Raw genomic sequence first — 21,839 nt, 5'->3', positions numbered from 1 at the left:
GGAGGCTTCACCACCTGGAGGGCGGTCTAGGTGGGCGGCCACTGCTGCTCCAGCCTCTGCCCGTCAGCTCCTGGGGGCCCCTTAGAGCCCACATCAATCTAAAACTTGTCCCCAAAGGCAGTGCTCCTGGCGGGGCTTGAAAGCGCCATTCTCCGTGGGACTTGGATGTAGGCGTGAAGCATGCCCTGCCCTCCCCAGGCCTCCCTGGCCGTCGTCCTGCGGCGGGGGCTGCAGCCTCCACGTCCTTCACCTTCCACCCTCATCACTCAGCTCTGTCCCGGGGCTAAGGAAGAGTAACCCACTGCTGCCTCGTCCCTTGCCTGTTGGACTAAGGTGAATGTGCGGTGATTCTGGCAGGAGAAGATGTCTAATTTCACCGTTCAGTGCGTGTAGATCTCATGTCCGTTTGTAACACAGGAAGGGAAATGAAGTAGCCTTCATTTCCTTTATGTACGTGCCTCATGCGAGTCTTTGTTTTTCGAAACGATCACGAGCCCACCCTGGTTTCACCTGAGATGGTGGCTGTTTGAGTCGCAGCCGCTTTGACGTGGGGAAACCATGCATCGGCCTGAAGACAGAGCCGTGTCAGCCCAGTCTCCCAGCAAGGTCAGGCATTCATTCTTGACCCCACTTTTTGGGCAAAGAGGAAACGATGTTCTGCCATCATCGCCCCCCGAATCTGTCCTGAAGCTGCTGATTGGCGGACCTTCGCTGGAGCATCCACACCCATCGGCTGCGGGGGAGAAGAAGGGGGTCATGTGGGCAGCTCTGGCTGTAGTTTAGCCTGAAGAATCGAACCTTAGGCACTACTTGCAGAATATAACGCGCTAGGGAAAAGAGCTCGTGTTGAATTGTACATTTTCTGTTTCACACACACACACACACGCCTCTGTCGGTATCATTCAGTTTGCGTGAAATTAACGGTCAGTGGTAGATTGGAAGAGAGGAGGGGCGCGGGCTGGTTCCCCCTCTTTAGAGACCCCAGACATTTCCAGACATGGCTTCTGAATAGGTCTGCGGGGCACTGGTCCAGGCCAGCCCAGTCAGTTTAATTGTCAAGGTCGGAGTGAGAAGCACCAGTCTCGGGCCATCCTGAAATCAAAGCTCCCAGCTCCCAGTCCGGTGCTCTGCTTCACTCCCCAAGTTACTCCTCTCCTGCGGTGACCTTTCCAAGTGGTCCATGAGTCACCCGAGCAGGCTGGTCACCTGGCATCACCGTCACAACAGCAGCTTTGCTCCCAAACTTGGCGATCCCGTAAGCATCATGTACCTTATGGCTTTGAATGACTTCTGTTCGCTTCACAAAGTCAGACATACCGATGGAGAATGAGGTGTTACCACTATTAATTTTCAGATTCTGAACACACTGAAAAAAGCAGTCAGAAGTGCTTCCCCAGTGGCAGGGTTGTGGGACCGTGCAGCCTCGTGTGCCTGGATGTCTGTGTCTAGTCTCACCACTTCCTGCTGCGTGACCTTGGACAACTTTATCTGGGCCTCAGATACCCCATCTAGCTCTGAGGTGGGGGTAATGGCAGAACCAGTTTCATCAGGTTGTGAGGAGGCAGCGGAATGCTCAGCACATTGCCTGGTGCAAAACCACTCGGAGATCATTTGCTAATACTGTCTTCTCCGTCTCGTGTTTAGATGGGTCTCTTATCGTTGTGGATGTTAGCCACCAACACAAATAAACAGGGTGCAAAGAATGTGAAGAACCAAAGAGCAGTGGCATAGTTTGTGCAGTCATGCAACAGATATCTTATTTTCTTAAGATTTTATTTATTTATTTTTAGAGAGAGGGGAAGGGAAGGAGAAAGAGAGGGAGAGGAACATCAATGTGTGGTTACCTCTCATGTGCCCCCTACTGGGGAACTTGGCCTGCGGCCCAGGCATGTGCCCCAACTGGTAATTGAACTGGCGACCCTTTGGTTTGCAAGCTGGCGCTCAATCCACTGAGCCACACCAGCCAGGGCCACAGATCTTTTATTAAGCATTTACTATATGGCACACACAGAGCTTCACAGTGGGGTTAATAAGACAGATGTGGTCCTAGCTTTAAGAATCCTCCCCTTGTCAGAGAGGACAGGCGTGGCGTCCAACATGCAGGGTGTCGCCACATGGATGCCCTGTGCTGGAGGGAGGGGGGTCCTCCATTCTGGTGGCCACCCCACTTTTTGAACCAGAAGAACGCGGCCACGTCCCTGGAATTCAGTCTGTGTAAATTTAACTCCAGGGGGGGAAACACAGCCGTTCCATTTCTAGACTGGAATTCTCCCCCCATGTGTTGTTGGGAAGCACAGATGCCTTGGTGTTTTCCCTCTAACAATAACAGAGATTGTTCACGATTATGAATGGCTTTGGTTGACTTCAGCTCCAACAAAACCATGAATCATTTCGTAACTTCTGAAACTGCAGAGAAATAACAAAACACTCTGGCTCCAGAAAGAAAAAAAAAAAGGACACATTATAGAGCACAAAGTTGTCTAAATTAAAATGTGAATCCTTTTTAGTTCATTTCGCAGCTGCACATTTCAAGGCCAGCTGGCAGTGGATAAAAAAGCTAAGTTCAGTGTCCAGGTACCTGGGATATCACTTCAAGCTTCATCTGTATAATCCATAACAAGCCACGTTATAACTTTCTTTATCCGTCTGTCTGAAAGCTTTGAGCCAAAAGCATTCTTTCCTACATTGTACCACGTTCTGAGGGAGAGAGGGTGAAAGGAGAAGCCTATGACGGAGGGTCTCTGTCATGGGTCCCCGTCACAGACCCTGAGTGCACAAACGTCCTTGGGTGGGCCCACCGTTTCAGCAGACCTGTTGGGTCCTCCTGATACTTGGCCCCAAGATGGGCTTTCAAGAGGTGGTACCCAAGGGGGTCTGGTCTCTCCAATTGGCGACAGCCTGTGAAGCACCACCTGGGCCTGGGGTCTGAGCAAGACTGAGATACAGATTGACGGCTCTTTCTCTCCCCTCTTAATCCAGAAAGGTGCATCCTTTCTTCAAAAAGCCGGAGAGGGTGCATCCTGCTCGGAGACACGCAGGTGCATTCAGAAGCACAGCTGGGTTCTCACGTCTCCATCTCAGAGCTGAGGCCAGGTTGGGGTGTGGGGGCAAACCATGCCCCAGCCGAGAGTCTTGCTCTCCTGTCCTGTGACGTTCTTTGTTAATGTTAGTAATGTCAACACAGCTGTAAGAACTGGCTGAAAAGACGTTCCTTTTGGAGAGTAGGCTCAGGGGAGCCATTGTTTCCCTCAACGCTGCTCCTGGTCTGTCTTAGACACCCAGCATGGAGATGCTGCCGTCTGTTTGTCCACGCTGGGGGTCCAGGACAGACAGCAGTAGACTCAGACCCACGGGCACAGTGTGTCCTTCTATACCCATGTTTATTCTTAACAGCATTGGTGATACACAGTCAATACCTGTTTATCATAGATAAATGAGAACGTAGGCAGACTTTAAAATGGGAGAAAATAAATATGGCCACTACTCACATAAAAATGGGAGAAAATAAATAGTCTGACTGTTCAGGGAAAGCACAGTGTATGGATCTCTGCACTTCTTTCAATACGTGTATACGTGTTTCCAAACAAAAATTGGCATCAAACTGAACATTATAATTTGTTTCCCCTCCTTACATTCCATACACATAGTGAATATTTTCCTATGTCAGCAAACATCACTACATATCACCTGTGCCCTGTGGGTCTCTTGGAAGACCTTTCATTTCTTTCTCCTTCCCTTCAGCATGGAGACCACAGAAAATGTCCTTCACCACCTTGTCACACGCTCACATCTTGGGCACCTCTGAAAGTTTTGTGCTGGTGCCTTACAAACAACCCCCCGAGACCCTTCCCACATTGAGTTGTGATATGAGTATGCTCAGTCCATCAGCCAGTGCCAAGGTGCTGGCCAGCTTTGGCACCATGGCAACCATGGGAATTGCCCTGGTGCCCCTCAGAAGTAGAGTAGGTTGTCCCAACAAAGAAAACGAGACAGTATTTTAGCAGAACTCCCTTTGGTAACTAGATGTTTTAACAAAAGCATGTGGGTCAGCATTCCCCTCCCTAGCCTAGGCTTCCTGCAGCTGGGAAAATCGCCCCAGGGACAGAGAAGGTTCTAGGGATGGGGACTGGCCCTCCCTGCGCCCAGGTGCTGAGCCTAAGGCACCACCAGATAAGAATATCTGTTTTCCTTTGGAGTCTACATCCAAAGATGCTGAGACACCACATTCTCCAGCGATTAACAGAGAATTGTTTCAGTGATGAATCCTAAAGATAATTGCTGAATGTTTGTTATGGAGTGGGAGGGGAAGTTAAGAATGTTCATATTTAGAGCAGATTGCCTAATGCGGAAAATACTGCATATAGTCCAGGGGCTGGACCCTTGCGAATGGCATCGTTCATTATCACTGGAGCCTTCGGCCACGAATCCCTTTACCGAGGTAGATGAATAGGATTGTCACTCATTCACCCATTAAAAGACAGCAACACATAGTATACAGCACCTTAGAGTAGGTGACCTGGCAGAGAGTATGGCAGTGCCTTTGGGGGCTGGGGCTCTCGGCACACTGTCCTTGAGGCATTCAAAAAAGCAGTCCTGTCTCCTCAAAGGTGCTCACAGGTCGAGCTTTTGAATCGGAAGAACGACTTGCCATTATCCCCTGGGGCTGCAGCAGATGAGTGAGTGGGTGGTCTGGAGAGGGAGGACGCAGCAGGCCCCACACAGCGCACCCTGTATTCAGGGCCGGGGCTCGGCCAGCCCCTGATGTAATCCTACAGAGGAGACGCGGACCCTTCCTCCAGTATGTGTGAGGGCCACCTCGGCAGCTCTGGGGAAATCTCTTCCCCTTGGTTTCAGCTCAGTTGTGCAGGCCTTAGGGGTGTAAGAGTCAGGCTCAGAGATGCCCTCTCTGGTGGACACCACTCCCCGACCCTGCTTGTCTGTCTAGTTATGGAAGGCAGTAGCCGTCGCCCTTATCCAGATTCAGGTTACGAAGCCGTTATTGGGCACCGCTCTGCTGCAGGCGGCTGTGAGGGGCAGGCCTCGGGAACCCAGCCGTGCTGCTGCCGTGTCCCAGGGTGGGCCACGTGGGACTCTTACACAGACCCGACAGCTCTGACGCTGCTCCTGGGACGTGTCCCAGTGAATTCAGTGCGCTCTGAGGGGTGACGACGCCTGGAGCCTGTGCTGTGATGCCACTGTCCGAGGTGCCAGCGTGATGGAGCAGCAAAGCTGGGAGGTGAAGCATCGCTTCTCCAGCCCCTTGCTCGGCCCCATGCGCCTCACCAGTGGTGCAGGGGTGGCTGTGGGTGGCACGCCACGTGGGAGGAAGTGAGCCCCCTTCCAGCCCTTCTGATCGGACCAGGGGGAGAGTTTCGGTTGGGCACTAGGGTGTCTTTAACATCCTTCCGAGGACTTGCTTATCTTACCTTCCCTTTCAACGAGGAGCGTTGTATTATATGGCGTTGTTTCCTCCGTGTTTGCGTTCATGCGTATCTACTATTGAAAGCATGCAACACAGGCTATCCATTTAAGGCAGTGACTGGTGTGAAATTTGTTTTTTAAGTAATAAGATAGTGTTTGTTTCTAATACGAAGAATTAAGTTAAACCACCCCACTGGTCACTGAGGTGGCACGTGCCTATGGCTAAAAGTCACAAGAGCGGCCCTTGAGTGACCTAAGTGTGGGACATGCTCAGCCACACCTGTGTCTCTCCTCACCATGCGACCCAGTGTCTCTTCTTGCCAGGGCAGCTGAGAAGGCATTTTGATTGAACGCATGTGGATTGTGTCCCTCACGGCAGCTCCTGATTACAGGCCTGTGCTCGCTGAACAGGACCGGAGGTCACGCCGTCCGCTGGCAGAAGCCCCGGCCTTCAGTGGGAAACCGCGCTAGGGAAAATGAAAGCCCCGGACCGGGGAGTTGCTTGTACCTGAAAATAGCCAGCATCCCTGCAGGGGTCACCGCTAGAGTTAGGGGGTCCTAGGGAGGCCACTCAGCCCACTCTCCTGACAGCCTCCCAGCACAGCGGGAATAGCAAACATGCCGACGGCGTCCATGTGTCGCACTCTTACTGCACATTGGCGCTTCACACGCGTTACCTTACTTCTCGTGATGCTTAACGGTAATGGTGGCAGCGGCTAGTCATCAGAGAAGGATGAAGAAGAAAGCCTTTTAAGAGTTAATATTTATTCAGGACTCTCTTCAAAATGATGTACGGATTCAACACAAGGCCTCCCAGAACCCCAGATGCCTTCGTTGTAGAGACTGACCAGCTGATTACAACATCCCCATGGAGTGTCGGAGAACCACGCATAGCCCAGACAATCCTGAAGGGAGGAGAATAGAGTGGGACTCAGACCTTCCAATCTGAAAACTGACCGCAAATCAGCAGTCACCGAGACCATCGTCCTGGTAGGCATGCAGATCAATGGAATCAAACTGGGAGTCCAGAAATAAACTTACACACGCAGGGCCAACTGACTTTTTCCAAGGGTGCCACAGCTACTCAGTGAGGAAAGACCAGTCTTCTCAATAACGGCGCTGGGACAGCTGGACAGCCACACATGCCAAAGAATGAAGCTGGACCCTGACCTCACACCATATACAAAAATTATCTCGAAGTGGACCAAAGACCTAACTGTAAGAGCAAAGCCCACAAAACGAGGGTAAATCTTCGTGAGTTTGGTAAAGCGTTCTTAGATATGACATTGAGAACACAAGCAACAAAAGAAAAATAGGTAAACTGGACTTCATTAACGTTAAAAACCTTTTTGCTTCAAGGATATCTTCATGAAAGTCAAAGGCAACCCAACAAATGGGAGAACGTATTTGTACCTCGTATATGCAATAAAGGATTGGTATCCAAAACACATAAAGACCTTTTATAGCTCAATAATAAAAAGATAACTACTCCAATTAAAAAGTGGGCAGAGCATCTGAATAGACACCTCCAAAGATGATACACAGATTGCCAATAAGCTTGAGAGAAGGTGCTTACTGCCATTAGCCATGAGGAAAATGCCAGTCAGAACCACGAGATATGGCTTCACAGTCGCCAAGATCAAAACACCAAGGCCGTGAAGAGACCAGAGCCCTCAGCACTAACGCTGGGAACCTGAAATGTGCCTCAGACAGTCCAGCACCGTCTCAGACAATTAAACGCAGAGTTACTTATGGCCCTATGGCCTGACTTTATGACTTCATGGTCGGAAAACAACCCAGGTGGACAAATAGATGGACGAAATGGGGCATTTCCATACAATGGAATATCATTCAACCACAGGAAGGAATGAAGTGCCGCTGTACCAGCAGGAAAGGAAAGGGCCCCTGTCCTCGGGACTCACCAGCCACTTGAATACAAGTACATAAGAGGGAAAAAAGCCCAGGAAACACTGTCTGGATAACCATCTCCAAGACCTAAAACTCGGAGATCTTAGTTAAGGCTCACATCACTGGGTCTCAGTTTTCTCATCCCTTAAAGCATGCCTTAGGCTAGATGCAAGGGGGCCCCTCCTAGGGCTCTGAAAAGCAGTCATGCAGGTCAGTGGACAACCTTTAGCATTTGTAAAAAAAAAAAAAAAATCTGGTAGGGAGTCTATCTGTGATCAGGCCACACAGGCTAACAAGACCGTGGGGTGTCTTTGCTGTTGGCTGGAATTACATCCGACCAGGCAGTAACCCTGGTTACCTTGGGCTGATGAGAAGCTTTGATTAGAAGTTACATATCTGACTCTGCTTTGCAAGAAGAAGAAACCGAATTCTTCGTTGCCTGAGAAGCACTGTGTCGTGGAACAAGCCTTCACGGCCTGTGTTCTGTGGCTACTTAGTGGGGGAGACTAATGGCAAGTTGGGGGCTTCCGCCTCTTTGCCAGATGGGGGTCCTGCAAGGGCACTTGACTCCCATCAGATTTTCCCTTCCCCGGACTTCTGGCTCCCTCTGGTCACTCAGATTCCAGCCAAGGAGGCTTTTTGTCCCTACCCAGGAGGTCCCTATGCAAGGCTGGAGCGAAGGGGGGCAGTAGGTTGGGGGGCTGGCCACCACAGCCAGGCTGGGCAAGCAGGGTCCTCTGCACTCTGGGCCACCGCCCCCCTTCCCACTCCCTGCACCATCCCCAGGTGTGCCTGGGAGGTATAGGCTGTGTTGATGCCCCCACGGGTCTCCTATGGCACTAGTGTTCTGGGGCACTCATTTTCAAAACACTTTACTAAAACATTTCCCACTGAGTACAGTAGTGCCATGAGGATCAGACTGCACTAGACAACTTCAGACAAATGGGCCAGGAAGAAGCCCTCAGGCATTTATGTATGTAGCTAAGGAAAGCCTTTCAAAAGGGGCTTCATCCACCACCATTGGTACAGGGAGGCAGGGCCTCCGGTAGGCTGATGTGGTCATTGGGACCATTTATCCAGTTGTAGAAATTGGTGTGCGTGCCTTCTCCTGCACACAGCTGCTAAATTCAGTTTGTATGGATTTGTCTTGGAATCACGGCCTTGACGTTCCAGGGAACCTTTGATGCAGCGTGGCTGGGGTGGTGCTCGGGTCTGTGGAAGAAGAGTTCATGGCCCTGGCCAGCTACAGGCTGGCGTGCCCTGGGGCAGCCAGAAAACCTCCTTCACTGACTCATTCATGAACTCCTGAATGTGGCAGGCGTCACCCTAGGTGTTTGAGAAGCACGAAAGAAGTGAACATGGATGTTCGCCTGACCCAGAAGGAGCTGGTAGCTGTACCTAGGAAGGTAAATGTTTTGTAGATATGTGCACTAATCACCCTGATGCAAAGACAGGAAATACTAGGGCCCCGCGGAGGGCCAGGGCACTTGAAGGAGTGTTGCTGGGTGCTGGAGGCCCAGTGGAAGTTTCCTGGAGAAGATAGCATTTGAGCTGGCCCCTGAGGAGTCAGTAAGATTGGAGAGCTGATATGGTGTACTTTCTCTGTCAAAACATGGCCCCGTGAGAACAAAAAAACATTCCAGTTGAGACACCAACAGGACCAAGTTTGGAGGCTGGAACTGGGGGGTGGCATTCTTTGAAGATCACCAGGGTAAATCACTTCCCATCTCTGTGCTAGGTTTCCTGCCTGCAAACGGTGGGACTGGTGAGACGGACAGGCAGCTGCTTTCTGCTCCGACATCTGAAAGGCCGGTCCCAGCCCCTTGTTTCGTAGGAGCGCCGACGCACACTGCTGTCTGTGAGGTGCTCGCGGTGGGCACGTGCTGTGCTAAGTGCGTTACATGTACCAGAAACACCCAGGGAGGCTCGGAGGCCAAGTCGCTTGCCCACCGGGTTCATCCTTTTACTTAGCGAATGGCGGGTACCTCTGTGTGCCAAGCTCTGCCCCCGGCACACAGTGATGAGCAATGCAAGGTGGCCTGTGCCCTCTTGGAGCTTAAAAGCTCTCTGGAGGAAAGGGACAGACAAATGAACAAACTCACAAATGAATCTTGTTATAAACTATGAACAAACGCAGGCAATTTAGGAGAGAGACTAATGAGAGGTGTATAATTTAATGCTAGATTGGGTGTGTTGGGGGTGAGAGGCGGCAGGATTCAAACCCAGATCCCACCCAGTCCAGGGCACATTCGTTAATGGCTGTGCCCTGCTCCCTGCCAGCCGAGAGGCCCGTGAGTCAGGGACAAAGCCAACCCTCTTCCCTCACAGCCTGCCCACCCCTCAGACTGCTGCCTCAGGGCACATCCCTGCCTGTGTGACTGAAGGGGACATGTAACACTCAGACTCTCCTTTCCACGCACCTGCTCAGGCCTGACAAGTCTCAGGTCCTCCTGATGCAGTTGTTAAACTTTCTCCAAAGGCCCAGTTATGGAAACCCCTGCTGAAGTCTGCCAGCTGTGATCTCAAAGGGCACTAGTGAGGAACCTCTGCTATAGGGTGTCTGTGCCCGTGGCAGCACGCCCAGGTCACACTGTGAGCCCTTGGAGCCAGGACCTTGTCACAGGTGTCCCTGGGGCCTGCCACTGCCCAGGACTGGAAGGCACTGGTGAACGCTGGATGATCCAGTTCAATGTCTTCCAGCGAAATGCAGCTTTAAGAAACTTCCCAGCAGGCACCAAAAGACGGGAGACGGCGGGTTCATGAACTGAAATCCTGTCCCCATGCCCAGGATCTTCCTTAGAGAGGAGCTCACAGCATCACCACCTCTCCACCCCCCTGCTGCTCACCTTGTCCTGTGAGCTCTGGATTGCCCCCACGCACCTCCCCGCCTCGCAGTCTGTCTGTGGCCAGTCTGCTGCTGTCCCTCCTCCCTGCTCGTCCCTTCTAACCTTTCCCGCGGCCCCGTCATCTGTTCCCTGGACACCTGCCTCTTCAAAAAGACTTTAGAGAGAAAAAGTTTAACTTATGTTTGTTAACTAAATTACTTAATCAAACAGGCCTTTTTATTGTGTACTATTTCAACATATAAAGAATGTGTGACATTAGAATAGGGCATTAATAATAAAATGCCCTCTTTGCCAAGTTAAATTTCCTTTCTGGCCTGACCCTAGGGAACAAATTCTTTAATTGGCCCTCTTTTTGCTCCTCTCCCCTCTATCTAATCCATTGTCCACGTGCCTGCGGGAGCAATCTTTGCCCAGCTCAGCGCCCCTCGGTCACCACCACATGCGCACACATACACACACGTGCGTGCACACCCACAACTCTGTGCTGTCCAGAGCACATGGACCAGGCCTCGGCTGGCCGTCTGCTCAGACAGCTGCACCCGGCCTTGGGAACAGAGCCACCTGCACCCTGCCTTGGGGTGCACAGTTTCCTTTACCTGGAATAACCCCCACCCACAAGTCCCACTCTGCCTGTCACGCCCACCTCTCCTTCTGGCTGCAAAGTGTCACAGTTTTCCTGGAGCCGCACCCAGTTCTCCAGGCAGCCACGTTTCCTCCTCCTCTGAGCCCCTCGAGAGCATGGGTGGCTTTGCTTTTCTCTTGCAGCATATCTGATATTTTCCTGCTTTTGATAAAGGTTAGTTTTCTCCCGATCTCATCTCACATGCTGGAGTATAAGCTTCTTGTGGACAGCCACAGTCTTTGAATTCACAGAGCCCGGTAGAACACCTTGCACAAAATAGATGCTCAGGAAGCACCTGAATCAGAATGACTTGAACAGTCCTCCGACACCCAAGTCACATCCTCTTCCCTGAAATCCTGTGAAAATAGGCTCCCATTTGTCTCCCTCAGGAGGCCTGGGCTGCTGGGGCAGGAATATGGTTGATGCTTGAGAAGTACTGCCTGGATGAATGAATATTCACAAGCAATTTTCCCAAGCTAAAGGATTGGACTTTGTGCTTTCTAAGGCAAAAAAAAAAAAAAGTTTAAACTGTCTCATTTAGTGATAAATAACCCCCATGTAATGATATATGGAGTTTCAAATTAAATATGTAAGAACAAGGTCATTATGATGCTGAATGTCCGTTTTCGCATATACCCATGAGGACCACAGCTCCTGGCAAGGCAATCGTGAAGTCGTGACATCTCTGTGGATGTCGTTGGTCACGCAGGAGTCTCCTCCTGTGAGGGCGATTTTGTGTGTACGGTCTCATTTGTCAGTGCCTTTAACAAAAACAAACTGCTTCTTTAAAATGACCAGGCTAAGGAAGACAATCCTTTGAAGCAGTTTCTAAGAATCTAACACACGTGTGCCTTCTAACTGAACTGTCATCACGAAGGTTAGCGAAATGAACACTCGAGAACTGGCACCGCCCGTAACGGTTGTTCCTCTTTTTCTGTGCTGCTCTCCCATCCTAGTTCATATGTAGCAAAGCAACTTTTCTGTCTGCTAGAAGTGAAATCAGAGTGCTGACGGGATCCTGTTACAAACGTGGAACCTAATAGACAAACTTTGTGAGCATCCACAACGTACAGAGTCCCCTGCAGAGAGCGGTGGGAGGCACAGAAGGGTTTGTCCACTGAGCGAGTATTCGCCCGGTGCCTGCTCTGTGCCTGGAGTGGCCAAGGACAGCGGTGAGCAGATAGGGCCCCGGCTCTCTGCGGTGGGGAAGCGGACACCGAATACACAGCTGTTTATGTGGAAAATAATACAATCACCAACGAGTAGTACAAAAATAAACTCTGTGTTTCACATACTCACAACTCTAAATATACTTTTTCTCACCCCTGGACAGAAAAAGTAACCTATCAGGGGCAGGCAGGCTACGAAGCGAAATAAAGCCAAACAAGAGGGATTGATTGAAGAGGCGTCTATTTTGCGATGTTGTCAGAGACCGCCCCTCCAAGGCGAATTTAAGCAGAGATTTCAAAGATGTATGGAAGGGAGAGAAGAGTGTTCCAAGCAGAGCAAACAGCCAGTGCAAAGTCTAGAGGCCCCGAGGTGAAAGCACTTTAGATGTTTAGGGATCAGACAGAGGCTTTTGTGTAGCTGGAGCGCAGCAAGGCGCAGGGGAAACGAGCTCAGGAGAGGGCGCAGGAGGCTTGGGTGGGCCGTGCGTGGGGCTGCAGTTAGGGCCTGGGTTTTCGTTCCGAGTGCAGTGGGAGCCCTCGGGAAGCATCAGTTTTACTGCGGAGAACAGCCTGGGGGCACGAATTAGAGGAAGGGAGCTGCTCAGGACACTGCTGAAGTTTTTCGAGAGAGGCTATGGTGGCCTGGACCAGGGCAATGGTGACATAGGAAGGTGGCAGAGCAGTCAGGTCTGGCAGTGTCATGAAGGAAAGCCAGCAGGACTCCCTTTCACATGAATGAGAGGGTCATAGAAAAAGAGGGGTCAAGGGTGAGTCCAGGGTCGTTGGCCTGAGTAACTGGCAAAATGGAGCTACTGCTGTCTGAGACAGAAGAGCCCAGGAGGACCCGGCTCGGGCAGCAGAGTCCGGGGTTCTGTTTGGACACGCGAAGCTGCACACGCCTTCTCCTAAGTTCACGGTAGTGGCTGCCGCAGCACGCCTTCCCATTCAACCCAAATGCGGCCTCAACCTCTCCTCCACACTGTGCTTCAGAAACCTCCCTGAGAATCACCGCCATCATCTCCAGGGCTGCCGGAGAATCCAGCAAGTGCGCGCTGAGTGGGGCGGGCGGTGTTGGGCAGGGCGTCCCCACGGACCAGCGTCATCCGCCGAAGTTCCCGGGAGGAGAGGAGCTTGAACGGAGCTTTCGTATCACTTAGGGCTATTTTCCACGATTAACAGAAAACCCAACTCAGAACGGCCTAAACCCATAGGAAATTACTAGCTCACAGATCAAGAAGTCTGGAAATTAAGACTTCCAGCCAAGATGGAGGCGTAGGTGGACACACTGTGCCTCCTCGCACAACCAAAATAACGACAACAACAATTTAGAAACAAAAAACAACCAGTACTGACAGAAAATTGAACTGTTTGAAAGCCTGACAACCAAGGAGTTAAAGTAGACATATTCATCCAGACTGGTACGAAGAATGGAGACAGGAGGCAGAGCTGAGAGGACTCACGGCAAAGCAGCAGCTGTCAGACCCAGGGAGGCGGCGGATCGTGGACGGGCACCAGGCGGCTGGCCAACTGGCTGGTCCTGCATTTGAGTGCAGATAAACCAGGCGAAACTGGGGGGTGAGACAGACCACGCAACCCAGGGCCCCAGCACGGGGAAGCAAAGCCTAAAAGCACCAATTGAAAACACCTGTGGGGGTTGCAGCAGCAGCAAGGAAAACTCCCAGCCTCGCAGGAGAGTTCGTTGGAGAGACCCACAGGGTCCTAGAACATACACAAGCCCACCCACCCAGGAATCTGCACCAGAAGGGCCCAGTTTACTTGGGGGAAGTGGGGGAAGTGACTGAAATCCAGCAGAGAGCAGAGCAAGCGCCATTGTTCCCTCTCAGACCCTCCCCCACATACTGCATCACAATGCAACCATGTGGGTTGCCCCACCCTGATGAACGCCTAAGGCTCCACCCTTCACTGTGTAACAGGTGCGTCAAGATGAGAAAAGGCCCAGAGAACAGATCAAAGCTCCAAAAAAATACAACTAAGTGACATAGAGATAGCCAACCTATCAGATGCACAGTTCAAAACACTGGTAATCAGGATACTCACAGAATTGGTTGAATTTGGTCACAAATTAGATGAAAAAATGAAGGCTACACTAAGTGAAATAAAGGAAAATGTACAGGGAACCAATAGTGATGGGAAGGAAATGGATTCACATCAATGGAGTGGACCAGAAGGAAGAAAGGAACATCCAACTAGAAAAGAATGAAGAAACAAGAATTCAAAAAAATGAGGAGAGGCTTAGGAACTCCTAGGACATCTTTAAATGTTCCAACGTGTGAATCATAGGGGTACCAGAAGAAGAGGAAGAGCAACAAGTGGAAAAGTTATTTGAACAAATAATAAAAGAGAACTTTCCCATTCTGGCAAAGGAAATAGACTTCCAGGAAGTCCAGAAAGTTTAGAGAGTCTCAAAGAAGGTGGATCCAAAGAGGAACACACCAAGGCACATCAGAATTACATTAGCCAAGATTAAAGATAAGGAGAGAATCTTAAAAGCGGCAAGAGAAAAGGAAACAGTTCCCCACGAAGGAGTGTCCATAAGACTGTCAGCTAATTTCTCAAAAGAGACCTTACAGGCAAGAAGGGGCTGGAAAGAAGTATTCCAAGTCATGAAAGGCAAGGGCCTACACCCAAGATTGCTCTCTCCAGTAAAGCTTTCATCTGGAATGGAAGGGCAGGTAAAGTGCTTCTCAGATAAGGTCAAGTTAAAGGAGTTCATCATCACCAAGCCCTTATCATATGAAATGTTAAAGGGACTTATCCAAGAAAAAGAAGATAAAGAAGATGAACAGTGAAAGGACAGCAAACTCACAGTTATTAAGAACCACACCTAAAACAAAAACAAAAGCAAACGACTAGAACAGGAACAGAATCACAGAAATGGAGATCACATGGAGGGTTATCAATGGGAGTGGGAGGAGCAGAGAGGGTGAAAGGTACAGAGAATAAGTAGCATAGATGGTAGGTAGAAAATAGACAGGCAGAGGGTAAGAATAGTATGGGAAATGCAGAAGCTAAAGAACTTATGACACATGGACATGAACTAAAGGGGGGAATGTGGGTGGGAGAGGGTATGCAGGGTGGAGGGGAGTGAAGGAGGGAAAATGGGATAACTGTAATAGCATAATCAATAAAATATTTTTTAAAAAAGAAGTCTGAAAATTAAGCAGCGCCATGATTGCCCAAAGAAGCCATGGGTTACCCAAGCCTTTTTGTCTGTTCCTTCTACCAGTCTCAGCACATTCTCTGGCTCTTCGCTGCAGCAGCTGTAGACATGGTGGCCTCGGTCACCTAAATCCAGGGGTGTTGAAGGCCCTCACCCTGCCTTGTTTCAGAAGCCTGTGTGTCTTGTTGGACAGATTTGGGTCACATTCTCTCTTCTTAAACCAGTCTCTGGATAGAGGGGTGGAGTTACATGAGGAGCCTAGACCATTCAGGAGGAGTTATGGACACCAGGACACAGCTGGCCCTCGGCCAGCAAGGGACAGGAGGAACATGGTGGACGCCTTGGCCACCAGCCGTGTCAGTGCCAGCCGTGAACTGTCTGGAAGAATTGGTCCTGAGAATTTGGAAGGGAGGGTGTCCTCGGTGGGCGGACACCAGGTATAGGTAAAGGCTCTTGGGTAGAAAAGCAAGAGCACGCAGGACAGTGTTTTCCTCTGGAAAACACAGCCAGAAACTGGTAGAATCTTGGTCATCCCTGCCTTCATTCTGATTGTGTGTCATCAGACCCTTTCTGTTGCAAATCACAGAAATTCTGCCCGTGACAGAGTAAGTGAAACAAATGCTCAGCAACACCTGTCACTGCAAGGCTGGACCCCAGGGCTTCAAAGATGTCAGCACTCAATTTGTCTCCTCTCTGTTTTTCCACGTTAACGCCCTCAGAAGGGCTCACCGCTCCGGGCCGCAGGAAGGCTGCCTCAGCCTCCAGACGCCCAAAGCCTCAGCTTCAAATCCCGTGGAAAGTGTGAGTTTGCTTCTGGATGTCCCAGGAAAAGGCTCACTGCTTCTGGCTGATTCTGAGCCGATTGCATTCCTATCTCTGAACCAACCACATGGCTTTGGGGAAGGCCATGCGCTCAGACCCCAACTGATGACATTGACCAAACGTCGGGGTAGGGTGGCACCCCAAACTCCCAAAGCCTGCAACAACATAGGAGGATACAAGGTAATCCCAAGCCATACATATCCAATCCAAGATTTACCTGCAAATCCAAGAAACAGCCGACACGTTTTGTTCCAACAGCCCCCAGGTGTTTTACAGGCTCACTTAATCTTCATAATATCCCCATAAAGGCGGCTGGGTGGGAATTACCCCATTTTACAGGTGCGGGTCAGAGACACCAGATGATTTATTCCGGGATCATCCAGACGGGACACAGCAAGCATGGCCTTTGAACCAGGTCTTCTGACCCCCAGTCCACCGTCGTAGCCTACTGTGCCGGCACAGCTGCGCCTCACGGTTCTGACCGGCTGTGAATCTGCGTGCGTGTCTGAAGAGAGGTTCATAAACCTGCACAACTGAAATCAAGTTGAGTCAGCTCAAGTAGTTACCTTCACTCGCAGGCTTGCGATATGTAAATGGTCAAATAAAGAACCTCACATTAGACTCAAGGGCAAGTTTTAAAAACAGCTAACTAACTTCTGCAAAACAGCACACAGTTTCCCCTTCCACTGAGATGGGACCTAGAAAGACAGATGGTGATGTAGAACCCCAGGTAGTCACTCAAGAATGAGTTGGATGTTTCGAACATCCTCCTTTATGGGGAAGAGCTTGCCTGTGGATGAGAACCCTCCGCTCCCCTGCCCCGTCTTCCCCTTGCCAATGCACAGGCCATTGTCAGCTGCCCGTCCTGCAGATGCTGGGGCCAAATTCAGTCTGCTCCTGCGGTTGGTACCGGAGCCTTTCCCTGCAGGAGTCATTTCAGTGCCTACTGGGATCTCACCCTGAGCTCCAGCTCCAGGCTGCCATTTCCTCTGATTCTAAAGCAGCCCAGTAGACACCTGGGTGTTTGTAAGTACCTTTTCTGGGGTCCAGACAGAACCAGAAGGCTTTGAGCCAGACGGTACCAGCTGTTGTCTCTAATTCTCTAAGGCCCCATCTTGGGACAATACATTAGACCTGCTCTCTGCGGAAGAAGCAATGGGCTGCAATTTAGGAAGAAGAGAACTCATCTTCCACCCTCAAAGCAGAGCCACTCTGAGAAGGACAGAGCAAATTCCCCATCAAGTGAGCTGATCCATTCAGGAACTGGGTTTACGATTTTTTGAGAACACGTGTGAAGCTACCAGGTAACTTATAGGTAGTATACTCTGTCTCCATTGGTTACTGGACTCTGGATGGCAGAGCCACAGCAGGACTTAGTGGGAACCCAGGTCTCTGTGAACCAGGTCTTCTGCCTCCAAGGCCCCCAGCTGGCTCCCCAGATGCCAGGCTGCTGGCCCCATCTCCTGGAAGGAGGGCGGGGAAGTGGAGCTTTGTGCTGTACTGCTTGTGCTGGCCAGCTTGGAGGGGCATCAGGCTGCAGGAGAGCAGGACCAGCCCCCCTCCCCAGAGAGTCAGCTTGCCCTGGGGCCCTCTGGCACCTTGGTCAGAGCATGGCTTCGGAGTCTAACAGACACCCGCTCCGCCACTACTCCTGCGTTACTGTAATGGTGAGTGAGCCAGTTCCTCTCTCCCAGCCTCCACGTCCCGCCCCGGGGCATGGGGATGGTAACAGCAGATTCCTCGGAGTTGTGAGGACACTCGCTCTTCCCTCCTACATCAGAGGCTAGCGTCCTTCCCAGGGTCTCGAGGGTGTTGTTGCTTTGGGTTCCAGCCCTCTGAGGACCCGTGTCATCACTGTTGTCAGACATGGAGCAGCTCGTCCACACCCTGTCACCAGGAACACATGTGTAGACTCTCAGACGCCGTCCACACCTGTCCCCCTGGCCCAGCCCAGCCCCGTGGTACCTTCACGTGGGCATTGGGTGCACCCTGTCTTTCTCCGGGAAGGACACCCTGCCACCTTGGAGTGCACTGGCCTGCCCCCTGCCACAGCCCCCAGGGCCCTTCTGGCAGGTGAAGCCCAAGTCGCCCAAGGAGGGGCTTTGCCAGACCCCCATGTGCAGCTGCGGCTCTGAGGCTGCAGGGAGATGAGGGGTGATGGGCCAACGTTCTTACCTCCTGCCAGGAGTGCCACCAGGGAGGTGCTCTCGCCTGACCTTTGAGTGTCCTGCTGACTAGATAGCAGCAGCCGCTGCCGTCTCTGGGGCCATGTGTTTGAGCAGGGAACAGTGTCACCCCACTCCAGGCCCCTCCAGCCTGGCCCAGGTTCTGGCCAGCTCTCCCAAAAAGGCTCCCAGGAGGCCACTGGGCCTGGTGCCAGGACCCAGCACCCACCAGGCCTCGTCTCACCCGCGGCAGCGTGTGACTGGTCTTATCACAGAGATTAACCGGGAGGAAGCCTGGACCTGGCGTCAGAAGACTGCTGCTGAAGCCCCAGCTTGGCTGCCTGCCCGCCTGTGACCTTGACCTTGAGCAAGTCACGTGACCTTTCCAAACTTCTCTGTTTTTCACCTGGAAGATGGGGAGAAAAGAACAGCTATCCTTTCTCCCCAATTGGGCATGTGCGATGTCAAATAAGACAACCATAATACAATGCTTAGCTGTTTGAGAAACTTTTAAAGAAAGCCAGGGGTGAGTGTGAGAAATGAAAAGATCTTTTACCGTGGGGCAGATGCGGACCGCTCTTTTCAGACCTCCGGTGGTGGCCAGACTACTCCCCCAGACCGCCTGCTGGCTTCAGCACTGAGCTATGGGGTGCCCCCGGTTCCACTCGGGTGCAGCCCCCACTGGGAGTGTGACCTGACGTGGGAGGTCTCCCCAGCCAGGCTCTGACCGAATGTGCTGCATGCTCCTGCAGTGCTAGGAAGCAGAGCTGGGGGGCGTGGGTGGCGGGGTGCACGGAGGGGCAGGCCTTGAGCCTCGGCCTCCTTCCCAGGCTGGGAGTGGGAGGGAGGTGTCAAGTTCCGGGGACTGAGCTTCCAATTAAAAAAACACCCCACGTCCAAAACCTTGTTGAAACTCTAACTAAAATCTGTATCAAACTCCAGTGTCCATGGGGGCATTTTTTGTAATGGTCGATGCCCTCATTCAGGAACATAAGTCTTCAGATCTGCTTTTACAGCCTTCGGTGAGATGTCTTTTCTGTCAAGTACAACATGCCTTTTAAAGAGACACACATCCTCACGTACAGCCTGGTGACTTTTCACCAAGTGAACACGCCCAGGTACTTACCACCCAGGTCAGGACCGAGAACCTGGCTGGCTCTCCTCTCGTTACCATCACCCCCGCCTGGAAAACCACTGTCCTGGCTGCCAACAGCGTCCATCGGTTTCGCCTGCTTTATTTTATGTGGGTGGAATCATACGTTTTTGTTTTCGTCTTTCACTTAACGTTCAAGTTTATCCATACTGTTGCCTAAAGTTGCAGTTGTTTCTCCTCATCGCTGAACATTATTTATAATCACCGTGTGATTGACCACACTTCTATTTCTTTCTTCTCCGAGGGGAGGGGGTGATTTCTGGCCTTGAACTATTACCAATAGCGCTGCCAGGAACATTCCTGAATATGCCTTTGGGGAACGTATGCACACGTATCTCTTAGGTGAATACCTAGGAATGGAACTGATGGGCAGTAAGACTTTTGTAGTTTTCTTCATGTACGTTTTATAAGTTTCCTGTATAATTTATCCCTAGCGATTTATAATATTTTCACTATTGAAAATGGGCTGTATTCATTATTTCCTTTTTTAGGTAGTTGTTGCTGGGGGGGGAAAACATGATTTTTGAGTATCTTGGATCCAGCCACCTTATCAATTCTGTTATTAATTTATACTAGACTTTTTTTTTTATAATAGTCTCTTAGGTTTTCTGAATACCCGCATATCACCGAATAGGTTATTTTAACTCTTGTGTTATAACATTGATGCCATTATTTTGTTTTACTACATTAGTTAGATCATGATAAATAAGAATGATATTACTCTCATCCTTATCTAGTTGTAGATTTTAATTGAAATAATTTTAGAATGTCACTATTTATAATCATATGTACTGTTGGATTTTGGTAAATACTTTTTTCTTTTGTATACCTAATGAGCTTCTATTCCTGGCTTTTAATTGGGAATTTTAAATTTGGCCAAGTATCTTTTCAGCATCTACTGATGTGACCATGTGGCTTCATCCATGATGACAATTTGTGGTGGTCAAGAGCAATGCTGATGAACCCCTTCACATTCCTAGAATGAACAGGTTTAGTTATAATGTGTTTTTCTTCTGATACTTGGCTAGTATCAAAATTTGATAATTTTAAAAAAATATATTTGTATAAGTTTTAACAAATGAGAATAGTTTGTATTTTTCTTGTGCACACTTCTTTGTGTTTTAGTAATTAAAGTTATGGTGTCTTCAGAACATTAATTGAGGGACTCTCCATCTTTTAGAATGAGCTAAAATCTTTGCAATAATGTTGGAATTATCTATCACTTAAACGTTAGGTAAAATTCACTGAGTCTGTCTGGCACCGAATACCTAGTGCCGTTTTCAATAGTAGATCTTTGATCATCTTTCCAGTATTTTCTATGGTAACATTCCTCTTCTTGGCTCAATTTTCGTCATTCATATTCAGCAGCGCAATCGTCGGACTTTGAGGTTTGTGGCCACCGGGCTGCGTGTGATGTTATCATTGTGTTTTTCTCTTTGAAGCTGTGGACGGGGCTTCTTTCTTATTTCTGATCTTTCTGTGCTTGCTTTTCCCTCTGAATCTCTTTAAGGTTTTATTTTACTTATTGTCAGTGTTTGTATTTACACTCCCCCACTATTGTACTATTTTTAATCCTATTAGTTACAATTTTTAACTTTATTAATTTACAATTATAGTTTATTTTGTTTTGCTTTTTTTGTAATTTCTTGAAAAGAGGGCTAAGTGCCTTTATTTTTTCTATTCCGTCTTTAATCAGAGAGGCGTTGACTTTCCTCCTGACATGACCTGTGCTCTGTCCTCTGGGACGTGCTCTTGTGACATGTCCCAGGTCCTCGTGCTGCTCTGCCTCTTCCAGATGCTTCGTCATTCCCTTGAACTTCCCCTTTAACCTGGATTTGTCCATGGTGGGTTTCTTCATTTCTAAGTCAATATTTTTATTCCCCCCTTTTCAAACTTCTCATTTTGTTAATTGTGCTCAAAGACTGTAGTCTAGAAAAGCTTTCCTTTGTAAAATTTGTTGTGTTTTTATCTCTATGACCCAATACACGATCCATTTTTGTAAATGACCCAGGTCCCCAAAATAATCCGTTCTATATTCAAGGAATATGAGGTGCTGTGTATTTCTCATAATCCAAATTATATTCTTCATTTTCTCCGTTAGCTTAATTAAGTTTTGCCTGCAATAGTTGTCCATCTCTGAAATAGACATCTTTGACATTCCGCACTAAAATTTTCTCTCTTTTATCCATACATGCCTTATGTATTTAGCTTCTCTGTTGTTTAATGCGTACAGGTTTCTGATGGTGGTAACGTCTTCATAAAGTGGTCCTTTTATCATTACAAATACCTTTATCCTCTGTACTATTTTCCAGGTAAAATTTCCCTTCATCTAAAAGTTGACACTCCCGGGAAGGAGGGGTACAGAACAGAGGGGAATAAAGGGGAGTAAAAAATGGGACAATTGTCATAGCATAATCAATAAAATATATTTTAAAAATATAAAGTAAAAGTTGACACTCCTGCTGTCAAATTGCGTTTGCACTTTCCTGGTATCTGTTTGCCTATGCGTTCATCTTCGACACTTCTACATACCTTTATTCTAATCAGCTTTC

At 49.6% G+C, this 21,839-nt stretch overlaps 1 protein-coding gene across 3 annotated transcripts in view; it reads left to right on the top strand.

The window, feature by feature from the left end:
* The window catches only part of GNAO1 (G protein subunit alpha o1), a 128,326-nt gene that overhangs the window by 38,969 nt on the left and 67,518 nt on the right, over window positions 1-21,839 (top strand). The window lies entirely within an intron of this gene.

The sequence above is a fragment of the Artibeus jamaicensis genome, unplaced genomic scaffold (genome assembly GCF_021234435.1).
Source record: "Artibeus jamaicensis isolate MK-2021 breed Jamaican fruit bat unplaced genomic scaffold, CSHL_Jam_final contig_3152, whole genome shotgun sequence".
Classification (NCBI taxonomy): Eukaryota; Metazoa; Chordata; class Mammalia; order Chiroptera; family Phyllostomidae; genus Artibeus; species Artibeus jamaicensis.
The sequence above is the reverse complement of the archived record's forward strand: the minus strand, read 5'-3'. Positions and strand labels throughout refer to the sequence as shown.